The sequence below is a fragment of the Lycium ferocissimum genome, chromosome 2 (assembly GCF_029784015.1).
Source record: "Lycium ferocissimum isolate CSIRO_LF1 chromosome 2, AGI_CSIRO_Lferr_CH_V1, whole genome shotgun sequence".
NCBI classification, from domain to species: Eukaryota; Viridiplantae; Streptophyta; class Magnoliopsida; order Solanales; family Solanaceae; genus Lycium; species Lycium ferocissimum.
In genome coordinates this window covers 30,669,570-30,679,413 of record NC_081343.1, presented here as the reverse complement: position 1 = coordinate 30,679,413, position 9,844 = coordinate 30,669,570, and the positions used below count along the sequence as shown (strand labels likewise).

Sequence of the window (9,844 nt, the reverse complement as noted above, 5' to 3'; positions counted from 1 at the left end):
TCCTAATGAAGAAGAAGATGATGATGATGATGATGATGATGAAGATGAAGGAGAATTGGATATGGGTTTTCGGATCCTTATACTAAAAATGGAGTATGGAAAATCGAGAGTTTTTTTTTTTTTTTTTGAAGAAGAAGAAGAAGAGTAGATGGATGGAGGAGGGGGGGAAATTAATAAAAAAAAATGGGAGGAAATTAAAGATGCGACACGTGACTGTGCGCGCGGGATAAAGACCGTTAATAATTGGCTGGGTCATTATATTTGACCGCCACATCAAAGAAAAAAAAAAAAGATTTTTTAATATCAAAAAATTGTCCGTGAGGTAATAGACTAAGCAAAGTTTAGGTGAGTAGTTGAGATTTTGATCAAACGTTGAGGGGTATTTTGAGCATTAGCTCAAAATCCGACCATTGCCTACTTTTAAGAAGAAAACAGTGAACCCAGGTCGGCTAGACCACGGGCCAAACACTGGTCCTTGGTCAGAACAGCCCGTGGGATAGTTGGGGCCGGCCCTAGACATTCTTTAACCCATCCAGGCAGAGCCAGTCGACCAACCAAACCCTTTTTACATGTTTAACTTGTACAGCAGGCAATCACGGATGATTCAATGGATCAATAACACGTCCCTAAAGCACAAAAATATACACCTTATATTATAAGGAAAAGAAACCAAGTATATCACAAACAAGCATAAAGATACTTAATAAATTCTGCAAGGGCAACAAATGCCTCTTTTTGGAAAGGTATACATATAAAAAGAGTCAATCGTTCAATGTTTGAAACAAGCAGAAATGCAATAACAAGATAATCACGTGCCCAGGGCCAGCACAAGGGTCTTCCCAGCATTGCAGCACATCCAGCAATGACCAGTCTCCCTGCTTTTCAGCAAGACAGAAAATCAGAAGCTAGCACCTTCATACCTTTCAGTAAGCTTTACCTCCTTTGAAGATAAGTGACCTAGCCCCAAAGATTTTGGTCAAAAACAATAAAGCTGAGGGGCTGCATGGGGAAGTAGAATCAAAATTCCCCATGTCTCTATAATAAATAATCATGACAGAGGAACAACATAACGTAAAAGGAAAAGAAAATACTTATCCCCAACAAAACAAAATATACATCCCAACAAAAACAAGCTGCCAGCTTAAAAGACACAGTATAATTCTATTCCCAATTCTGTTATCTTTTATTCCCTGTCTATTTTCCTTCATGACGTCATTGCCATCAGCAACAATAAAGACTAAACTCATTGATTGCTCGAAGAAGCACGATAGCTACCAACTCTTGGGCTTCACTCTTCACTCCACCACAGAACAGTTTAACTCTTTAACTTGGATTTCCAACTGGCATTGGCTGCGAATGCTGAGCAATTGTGCTTGTCCGGCCATCTCATTGCCAAACTGCTGAGATAGAGTACTTAATTCAACAGATGATGATCCACTAAGATGTGCTTCGGCATTTCCATGTCTTATATTCATATCATCAAATGCAACACGTTGGAGATTTTCTACTAGTAAATCAGGACTAGCCTTTTGTAGAGATTGAGGACTTGACACGGTTGAATTCTGAACTGATGCCGGCATGAGCCAATTACACCAGTCATTTCTCCGCCTTAGCTTTTCACCCTGCAAAGCAAGGAAGAAATTTTTTAAAACCCGTAACAGTTATGAGGCAAATAATAATACCAGATTACTTCCTAATTTTAGTATAACCACTATACTAATACTAATACTAATATTCTTAAAAGCATATTCCTAGTTATGAAGCAACTACTACCCAAGTATTTTCATGTTTAGCACATCAAACAATTTCCCAATTCTAAAGCACTAAGCATCTCAATTAGCCTAGGACATCAGCAAACAGACTCTTTATACAGTTCAAACAGAAGCAACTGTGAACGTAGGACGCATTAACAAGGAGGAATTACAAACCATTATTCTGTTTCTAGCAGGATCTACTTCAAAGAACATGGTGGTCAATGCAAAAGGCTATTGAAGTCTAAAAAACCATTTACAAGGGTAACAGACTCTAGATGTACATACGATCCCATGCTCACGTCTTTAACAGTGCTCCATTCTTTTACAACACAAGCGCTTTGACAAAATGTCGAATAACACACAGTAAATCTTTAATTATTGGCCAGAGAACCTAGAGATTAAAAGTTTAGAAAGACCACAAACCATTTATAGAAGGAATACCTGCACTTCCAGAACAGTAGAGGACCTCAAAGCATTCAGTATTAGTTGTATATTATCTGTCAGCTCCATCACCTGCAAAAATGAAAAATGCTTTTATTGCATGTCAACTCTTCTATAGTTTTTACCCATGCAAAACTTCCATAGTTTACACTGCTCATTATCAGCACAATTGCCTCCTCTTCCTTCCAGTGTTTCTAAAAGTGAAAAGCGAGAAGAAAAGCATATGCAACTTTGAAGTGAAGTGCTCAAACATCTGTGAATTAGTACTATAAAAATTAAGTTGCAACTAAAATAACTAATTTCGACATCTTTAAGATATCTCTGCCGCTGCGTACCTCCACTTTTGCCTAAACTTTTCTTGCATTATCTAGTTAAAATGTCTTTGTTCTCCCATTTAAACCACAAAAGAACATTCAATCTTCTTTCTGGATGCCACTTACACCATTTACAGAAATCACCTCTCATGAATCACTACAAGTACTCCTGCCTTCTTCACCCTTTTTCGGAAAGCAAAAAACCCTTGAATTAACCTAAAGAGTCAGACAAGAGAGATTCGTCCACATAGTACTTCCGCACTCCAAAGAGTATTATGCTCGAGAACCCTATATCTCCTTACCTTGACGTCACTTACACCTTTTACAGAAATCACCTCTGTTGAATCACTATAAGTATTCCTGCCTTTTCACCCCATACGACAAAGTGCCGAGAGAGGTTCTATGGAGATGCTTGGAGGCTAGAGGTGTACCTGTGACGTACATTAGGGCGATCAAGGACATGTATGATGGAGCCAAGACCAGGCATGACTATGGGAGGAGACTCGGAGCACTTCCCAGTTATGATGGGGTTGCTCCAGGGATCAGCTCTTAGCCCATTTTTATTTTCCTTGGTGATGGATGGATTGACGCGGTAAATTCAAGGTGAAGTGCCATGGTGTATGTTATTCGCGGATGACATAGTCCTGATTGACGAGAATCGCAGCGGAGTTAACGCTAAGCTGGAGGTTTCGAGACAAACTCTAGAGTCTAAAGGGTTCAAGTTGAGTAGGACCAAGACAGAGTACTTGGAGTGCAAGTTCAGTGATATAGTGCATGATGCTGACGTGGAAGTGAAGCTTGGCTCCCAGGTCATACAGAAGATAGATAGTTTCAAGTATCTTAGGTCTATTATACAAGAAAATGGGGAGATTGATGATGATGTCACACACCGTATTGGTGCAGGGTGGATGAAATGGAGGCTTGCCTCCGGAGTGTTGTGCGACAAGAAGGTGCCACCAAAACTCAAAGGCAAGTTCTACAAAGTGGTGGTTAGGCCGACTATGTTGTATGGGGTGGAGTGTTGGCCAGTCAAGAAGTCTCACGTTTAGAAGATGAAAGTGACGGAAATGAGAATCTTTGCGACGGATATGTGGGAACACTAGGAGCGATAGGATTAGGAATGAAGTTATTCGAGACAATATAGGAGTAGCCTCGGTGGAGGACAAGATGCGGGAAGCGAGGCTGAGATGGTTTGGGCATGTGATGCGGAGAGACACAAATGCCCCGGTGCGAAGGTAGAGAGGCGGCGCTATGGACGGTTTCGAGAAACAGGTAGAGGTAGGCGAAGAGTATTGGGGGAGGTGATTAGACGGGACATGGCGCATCTTGACTACTGAGGACATGACCTTAGATAGGAGGGTATGGAGGACTCGGATCGAGGTAGAAGGCTAATAGGTAGTCGCGTTTATCCTTCTTGCGAGTAGTTGCATTGATCTTTAGTTTCTTGTCCCTTGATTTGCGAGTATCGTTTGCGCGAATGGTTTATCATGGCTTATTCAACTTTCGTTGTTTTCATTTTCATGCTTTGAATTGTTTACCGTATCTAACCTTTCCTATGCTTTTTCTTGGTCTAGGTCTTCCTGAAATAGCCTCCCTACCTAAGGTAGGGGTAAGGTCTACGTACAATCTACCCTCCCCAGACCCCACATTGTGGGACTCACTGGGTATGTTGTTGTTGTTATGAAGCAATTAACCGTTGAATTAATCCAAAGAGTCACACTAGAGAGGTTCGCCCGCATAGCTATTGTTTCCACAATCCAAAGAGTATTATACTTGAGACATTTGAAAAATTGTACTTTGTACAGTTGATTGGTCTTGAGTTCTTAGGATCCCTTTTGCAATCAAACAGACATTCTCTGTACCAGCTCCTCACCGGAACTACTTGCTTTAAGACCTATCCTAATCACTACTATCAATAACAAGGATGTGGAACTGCAGAAAATAACAATCGTAAAGGGAACAGGAATTTTGAAATCAACCAACCATTAAACAACTGTAGACTCCGCAACCAACATATTTCAGCTGCAAAGCTAAGTATTCAAATTTATGCACATGCTGACATGCATGGTATCACGAATAATTATACTTCTCATGACTGTGATTGAGTATTGTGCCTAACCTAACCTAACTAGCTTCCTTTACAAACAATAAGAATAAATAAGGAGATGGACATCTAACCCAATGGAAAAGCAATTTGCCATGGAACAAATGACAGTAAACAGTGGTCTAATGAAAGTATTACATCATCACACAGTTACGTGATAATGTATTAGCCAAGAGTGCGCAACAAACACAGTATGGTGGTCACTGACCTCTTGCTAGAATTACATAATTTCAAAACCAAAATATGTTTAAGCACTTTGCATGATAAAGCTTAAAGAGTTCATTATATGAGGACAATGTCAAAGCTTGACAGTTGTCGCAACAATATATTAAGAGCTGCTGATGCAATTGATTGCAGTGCCAATACATATGATTCAATCCAACCACATATTAGCCATCACCAAATCAGTGTTGCGAAAGGCGAGAGGCGCGGCGAGGCGAGGCACTGCCACCTTTTAGGTGAGAAGCGATGGCACCTTCAAAAGGCGAGCCAAAGGTGCTAAGGCGAGCCAAGGAGCTGAGGCGAGGCGAGATGGAAGGCGTGGCCTTTTTTTAAAAAAAAAAAAAAGAAATTGAAGGAAACTTAAATGATATATATATATAACTTATAGCAGCGCAGCTAGGGTTTTATGTACGCATACTCCTCTCTTCTCCTTCAGGCATCAGCTTCAGGTACGCATACTTCTCTCTTTCTCCTTCTTCTTCTTCTCTCTTCCTCCTCTGTTTTCGACTTCTGCTTCTTCTTCAGTTCTTCTTCTTTTTTTATCCCCTGTTCCGGCGATTTCTCCTTTGCATTTTTTTTTGCCTTCTTTTATTTTCTTCTTCTCTTTTTATCCTCTGTTTCTGGCACTACTCCTCTGTTTCTTTCTCCTCTGTTTTTTTGTTTTCTCTCTTCTGCAGTGAGGCAGTGACTGTTTTGCTCCTCTTTTTTCTGTTCAATAATTGTTAACTTTTGTTATAAACAGTAGGTTATGAACTAGTATTGCACTATTGCTTGAATTTTAGTATTGCTTGTCTTATCACTTATGAATTATTGAGTCATTCAAGTTCTAGACTTTTAGTATCTACTATCTACTTTTAATTTTTGAATTGAAATATTTCCTAATATGTTATTGCTAGTGAGATTTTGATTATTTATATATGCAATTAAATATTTTAATTTTTTTGGTATTTATTGGCGCCGCATTTCAAAAGGCGAGCGGCGAGCCTTAAGGCGAGGCAGGCCCTTGTCGCCTTTTGTTGCCGCGCGCCGTCCAAAACACTGCTCCAAATGAACAACATTAGTGCTGCTTTGTGCAAAAGATCATTTATAATCACCAACAAACAACAACATGCATATCAAACTACCTTCTCAAAAGAACGTGCATATAAAATTTCACATTCACTTGGATATTCTAGTACAATAAGAAATCATAGTTGCAATCAGAAGCCTAGACACCCAGAGATGCTGCTCCTTCCTCCAAAATCTCATTATATTCCCCAGTCAAGGGTCAAAATTATGCAGGAATTTTTCCTCCCTAACAAAGGAGTTACAAGTTTCATTAATTTTACCTTTTTTCCTTTCCAGTAATACTCTTACGGGAGAAAAAAGCAACACTGATAGGAGAGGGAGAGGCAGAAAGGCCTCCCGTTGCAACGAACTACCAACTTCCCTGGCTCTCTGCCACTGATTTTATGTTCAACTATGTCCTATTTTGACTAATTCTGTTATGCTGTTACCAAATCATGAGGATAAACCTAAGAACCACAAAAACAAGCTGTTACAGAAGACTAAAGAGGCTCACCCTTTACACCAGATAAAAAGTACAAACAAAGAAGGAAAGTCCAAAGGATAAAGTACAAAAACATTATTTCAGGTTGTGCGTCCCCCTCTTTCTCTCCCTGTTTGAGGGAAAGATATTCTCTAACCCATAAAAAAGGAGCCAAGGCCATTAAACAGGTTCAGCAACATTATTAACAGTTACCATCAATAACGCGAATTAATATGTGGAAATGCATTTTCAGAAGAATGAGCCACTAATACACCTGAAAATATTAGCCATCAATTAAGGGTCAAGAAAACACTCTACAACCAACTCACTTTCTTGAAGCCTGCTATTAGCGTAATGGGAACCCATCCATGTTCGTCCATGTTCTGTCGCAAGAATGTGTCCTTAATTAAATTCTCATTACTGTGACAAAAAATAGGGACAAGAAGAGTTTAGAATACCAATACAGTTAAGGTGGATACCAAATAATAGCAAACAAAGAAGTATCTACCTGAAATAATAATCTATCTGGTTCACTATTCTAGTATGCAACTGGGTATCTGGAACATGAAAGAAGACAGGTGGCCCAGGAGGAAACATAGGCACTCTGAGTGAATCAGGGAAAGGACCAGGAAAATAAAATACTGGTGGAACTTCTGCATATTGTTTAAAGTATCAGTAGAGAGACAAAATGGGGTTTCGTAACTCAGAGAAAGATCTCGAGAAGTAACACATCTCACCAGAGTAAACCATGGGAGTTCGGTAGGGCTGCATAGGCACGGGTGCAGGTATAAAAGGTGGAGATGTATGAGGTGGGCCCCCCATAAATGGCCTAGCTGGACCTCTCTGCGGCTGCATGTGTGCATCCCTATTCCCCCAACCTCTGTGGGGTTTCCAATCCTGATTTCGGCGTTCCTGATCACGCCTACCCCCATAACCATGATGATATGTGCCATCTCCACGGGGGTGTGGACCAACATTGCCTCTCCTATTTGAATTTCGCTGATGTTGGTGGTCATTTCCACCATGTGATTGAGATCCAGATCCTCCCCAATGTCCACCATCCCTATGACTATTACCCCTTGAAGAAGACTCCGCATCAGAATTACCTGACTTTCCAGAATTATTAAGGCCTATTTCCCCCTCAAAACCCTGTGCCTGTTTCTGAGAAAAGCCACCATTTGCTGATGCATAATGGTTCGAATTACCACCACCGCGCTTCATAGACCTTTGGCGGCTGGGTACAACATGGTTCGGCATTGTATTAGGGTTCACATTGTTAGCATTAGCTTGCCTATGAGAAGCTGATGCCACCCCCGTGCCCTATAAGATCCACACATATACATATAAATGAGCTTCTGGAACTAGCATGGACTATTAATTCATATACAAGTTACTCTAGCGGGTGCCAGCATAACCAGAAAATAAAAGATCAAAAAATAGGACACACACACCCACACAATAAAACAACCAAAACCAAGAATCAGAGTCAGGCATCAGACAGCGACAACAACAGCAATTGTCAATTAGTACACCTCAATCCTAAGGTAGTTAGGGTTGATTATATTAATCCTCAATATCTTTCGTTCCATTTAAACGGGTTTCATTCCAAAAATCAGTTAGAGCATACAACTTTTGGATAGATTATATCGTTTCCCGTCCCTACATAATGGCACGCATCAGCTATTTGAAGAATAAACCTACAAGAAAGGGTACACGTTAGAGCTACTATAAAGGTAGAGTAAAGAATAAAATAGGATTATTAGGTAAAAAGTCAAGACAAAATGAGAAAAAAGAATAAGGTAACAACGCGGTCACACCAAATCGTTCGTTACATTTAACGATAAGATACAATAAAATTTAAGTAACAATTAAAACAAACATTATATATAAAGTAAGGGGTCGTTTGGTAGCTGGTTTGGAGGTGAGTTATGCAGGTATTAAATCATGCACAAGTAATACTAATGTTTGGTAGCTAGTTAGGAGGTAAGTTATTTATGTGTAAAATTAATACAGTGTTTGGTTTGCAATTTAGAAACCCGCATAGCTAATACATGAGGGAATCTATGTACTATTTTATGCAGGATAGAAGGTGGAATAACTAATACATGAATAATTAATCCCTGGATAATAGGTTCCCTCAAAATTAATCGCTTTATTACTAATAGCTGCATAATTCTAGCCATCTACCAAAACGGCCCCTTAACAATACAACACAATACAATAGGTAACAACCATCCAAACAGAGTATGAGAGCAAGTTATACAGAAAAGTAGCAATCACTAATTGATGGGGAATAACCTGTGATCCGTCGGAGAGAGTTTGGAGTGAATCAGTTGAAGGTGATTTAGGCGAAGGCTTAGTAGTGGACTCAGAGAGAGCAGGCCAAGACACAGCATCCATAACTGGACTAACAACAACATCACCTCCACCATTTGACGGTTTATTCCAAACCCTCTTTTTACCCACATTATTATCCGACCTCTCATACTCAGCAGCACCATCCTCTAACGCACTACCTTCTTCAGTAGGCGAACAATCAGAGGAGTTAACGGTTTGCTCCCCACGCGCCGTTGATGATCGCTGTGGGCTCTGGGGACCACCGACGACGGTTTCCGAGATAGTATAACTAGGGTTGGTAGCCATCAATTAGGGTTTGTTTGTATGGAATGATCAAACACTAAAAGTGATCTCCCAAAATCCAACACGCCTTCTAATTAGTCTCACTATACTTCAAAATCTGTTAAGTCGATTGACTATTCCTAAAAACACCATACAAAAATTAAACACAATAATATTGAATCGATCAAAATTTTAATAATTAAATAGATATAGAAATCGATGAATGCAAGTAAAACGTTAGAGAGAGTATATATAATAATAACTGACTAAAAATCAAAAAGAAGATGATTTGTACGATCACTCGGCTCAACACACACACCACCAAAAACAAACTGACAGAGAGACCAGTTTTCTCTTTCCTCTCTATATGTATGTATTTTCTTCTTTACTTAGCAGCAGAGAAAACACAACTCAGATAATCATTTACGAAAATACCCTAGTTGTAGCGTCTGCTTGCAGTGAAAAATTGTACATGGTTTGATTGGTCCAACCTGGCAATTGTTGCGTCGCTAATTACCTTTCATTGGATTGTGAGTCTAATTACCTGCCTTTCTTATTCTTGTTAATATCCGCAAATTAGTAAGTTCTCAACAAAAATAATCTGGTGATCCTTTTATAATTAACAGAATCGAAAATTTCGATTTTATATTGTTGGAAGATAATTCAAAGTTGGAGTAGCAAATCTAATTTATTTAGGATTTGATATTTTAATTCATGTCTAAATAGAATTTGTAATTAAAATTATATAGGAATAGGCTTTTTTTATTTCTAGCCAAAGTAGATTTCATACTTTTATAAAAGGGGTGCTATTACTTAGTAGGCGTTTGGCCATGCGATTTAAAATATTATTTTATATTTTAAT

The 9,844-nt window shown here is 39.3% G+C and overlaps 1 pseudogene; it reads right to left on the bottom strand.

The window, feature by feature from the left end:
• Window positions 1-676: 676 nt before the first annotated feature.
• On the bottom strand, window positions 677-9,412 carry LOC132034786 (la-related protein 1C-like; annotated as a pseudogene).
• Window positions 9,413-9,844: the final 432 nt, after the last annotated feature.